Source organism: Hylobates moloch, unplaced genomic scaffold (assembly GCF_009828535.3).
Source record: "Hylobates moloch isolate HMO894 unplaced genomic scaffold, HMol_V3 SCAFFOLD_8236, whole genome shotgun sequence".
Classification (NCBI taxonomy): domain Eukaryota; kingdom Metazoa; phylum Chordata; class Mammalia; order Primates; family Hylobatidae; genus Hylobates; species Hylobates moloch.
The window spans coordinates 1-3,099 of record NW_026660511.1 but is presented as its reverse complement, the minus strand read 5'-3'; the positions used below and the strand labels follow the sequence as shown (position 1 = coordinate 3,099).

Genomic DNA, 3,099 nt, shown 5'->3' with positions numbered 1-3,099 from the left:
TTGTTGTTGTTGTTGGTGGTGGTGGTGGGGTTTTTTTTTGTTTGTTTGTTTGCTTTGTTTTGTTTTGTTTTGAGACAGAGTTTCACTTGTCACACAGGCTGGAGTGCAATGGCATGATCTTGGCTCACTGCAACCTCCGCCTCCCGGGTTCAAGCAATCCTCCTGCCTCAGCCTCCAGAGTTGCTGGGATTACAGGCACGCGCCACCACACCAGGCTAATTTTTGTATTTTTTAGTGGAGATGGGGTTTCATCATATTGGCCAGGCTGGTCTCGAACACTTGGGCTCAAGTGATCCTCCTGCCTCGGCCCCTCAAAGGGCTGGGATTACAGGCGTGAGCCACCATGCTCGGCCCAAATGCATGACTTTTTCTCAGCCCTGCATCCTCCTCTGATACACACAACTGCTACACTTGCTCCCTTGCCCACCCCAGGAAGCTGCAGACAGGAGGAGCCCACTAGCCCCCAAAGACCCTGCCGTGGGAACTTGGCTTGTGGCTGTAACAAGGCCCAGAAGAGACATAGAAGATCTCCCAGCTCTTCCTGGGAGCAAAGCTGTGCCACCCAGGGCCTCAAGCCGCCGCCTTGGCAGGATAGCCAACTCCCGCGTGCTGAAGTCACTGAATGCACACCAGAGGGAAACCCACTTCGCAGGAAGCAAATGCTTTGTCTCATTTACATTTTTCGCAGGTGTTCTGGGATGTGAAGGGGACGTGTCCAACGTCCAGGTCCTTCGTCACAGCCATAAAGGAGGCCGTGCGTGGGACATGCCCTCATTCCAGGCAATATGAGAGACGCCTTCACCTTGACCGTGTTCCAACGGTGCCTCTCATTCCAACGGTGCTCAGAACCAGGAGCCAGCGGGGACGGAGTCACAGAGCAGCCGCTTCCCCGTGTCCACGCCCCTGTGCTGTCTTCACACTCGCCATCACCTTGCACACCCAGCAGCACCGCACGGCCGCCACACAGCCTGTGGGGCCCTCCTGTGTCTCAAACCCGAGCCCTTCCCCGGCGCCCACATCCAGGTGGGTGTCAAGGGAGGGAGATTTCCCCACACTCAGGATCTCCTTCCCTCTGTCCCGGAAGCAGTGCCACAGTCCAGCCTCGGTTCCGGGCACTGTCCCCACTCCCCTCTCCCCACTCCCACAGAGGAAATATTCCCTGGACACCCTGACCCACAGGGCTGAGACGCTGGGCACAGGCACGGGCATCCTGGGGGGTCCCTCCAGCCCGGACACGCCCCCCCGACCTCCTGGGCCGAGACGCTGGGCCAAGACACTGGGCACAGGCACGGGCACGGGTATCCTGGGGGGGGGCCTCTCCAGACTGGTCACGCCCCCTCATCATTGGAGCTTCGGGGCATCACAGCACCTGTCTAGACCCACCCCTCCTGTCTCAGCCTTGCAATTTCCTTTCCAGTCTGGGGGTGCAGGGGTGCTCATGGGATCGAGGCTGGCCAACCATGGCCAGCGAGTGGTGGCCCCAGAACCTCTGCTGGAACTACCAGGAATAAGGCACCCCCTTCCCACAAAGGTTGTCAACTAGGAGGAGACAGGCCTGGGGCACTGGCAGGAGGACAGGTCGGCACAGGAAAACCTGCCTGAAGATGAGGAAGGCAGCACCGAGGGATGGGAGAAGAGACCTTAAGACACATCATGTGAGCACCTGGATCCAGCTGTGCCTGAAGCCCCTTGGACTTCCATTCCTTACAACACTTTGGATTTGTTTTCTGCCCCTTGCAAATAAAAGACCCTGACCTTTCAGGCTATGAGCAGCTGACGGACATGGGTGTGTCCCTGCTCTGAGCCCACGCCTGACTCCACCATGCTGTGGCCACATGCTACTCCGACCCACAGCTCCTCCCTGGGCAGACAAGCCACACGACTGTGACACAAGCTGCCACGGATCAAAAAGGAAAAAACAAGTCCTCGGTGTGCGGAGCCATTTAGTGAGCACAGGTCAGCGTTGGCTGCAGTGCCTGGAGAGTTTGGAGGGTTTGGGGAGCACGGGTCAGCGTTGGCCACAGTGCCTGGAGGGTTTGGGGAGCAGAGGTCAGCGTTGGCCGCAGTGCCTGGAGGGTTTGGAGGGTTTGGGGAGCACGGGTCAGCGTTGGCCGCAGTGCCTGGAGACTTTGGAGGGTTTGGGGAGCAGAGGTCAGCGTTGGCTGTGGTGCCTGGTGGGAAGAAGACCCCACTCCGCTCACAGCTTCACTGTCTTGTGGGACAGCCCCTGGGGAGCACTGCAGAGACAGGAGGGACTCACCAAAGGCCGAGCTCCACAGCCCGGGAGAAGAGGGAGAAGCCCCAGCGTCTGAGCTCCTGGGAGAAGAGGGAAGGGGGAAGCCCCAGCATCTGCGGCTGCAGGCAGACTTCTCAGACTTTCGGCCGCAGAGGCAGAAGGACAGGGCCAGGCCATCCGGGCACAAACCCGGCGCCCCCATCACCCCAGGCTCAGGCTCTGAGCCCCCAAACCAGGACCAGCCCACTGGGTGGTGGCAGCAATTGGAGCACATAATTGGGCCCACATCTGACACACAGCGCTCAGAGCAGACCCCGTCCTGCACCATCAGTACCACCACCCGCACCCACACCCAGTGCACAGCCCTGCGCTGCCTGCGCCCCTGGAACCCGCCCGCCACCACAGGAGCTCGCTGCCTCTGCCCCCTACAGGCCCTGCACCCCCCTCACGCCGCCTCACCACCCCTCCCTCACTTACAGGCCCCGCACCCCCCCCACCACTCCTCCCCCACCCCCCTCACCCAAAGGGACGAAGTGCCCCAAACCCTCCTCGCGCTGCTCCAGAGGGACCTAGACGGAACCCTGGCTGCCCTTCCAGAGGTCACGGCCCAGCACACATGCTGGACTAGGGCGGCCGCAGAGGCCCAGTAAGGCCACCACATATGGGGTCAGGGCTGGATCTCCCTCCCCAAGTGGTTTTAGGCTTCCAGGAATAAGGCAGCACTGATGCCTGCCCCCCCGCTCCCAGGGCCCTGTGGCTGCCCCAGGTGTGGGAGGCCGGGACTCCCTGAGGCAGCACTGTGTGCTGCAGTCACCCCTGGGGGTAGAGCCCGAGAAGACCTGCTGGGGGTGGGGGAAGACTGC

General features: G+C 61.1%; 1 long non-coding RNA gene across 1 annotated transcript; it reads left to right on the top strand.

Annotated features, from left to right (window-relative positions):
- Positions 1-48: 48 nt before the first annotated feature.
- On the top strand, positions 49-1,804 carry LOC131382805 (uncharacterized). Its single transcript, XR_009212390.1, has 2 exons — positions 49-1,023; positions 1,532-1,804. It is a non-coding gene; the product is annotated as an uncharacterized LOC131382805 (long non-coding RNA).
- The last annotated feature ends 1,295 nt before the right edge of the window (positions 1,805-3,099 follow it).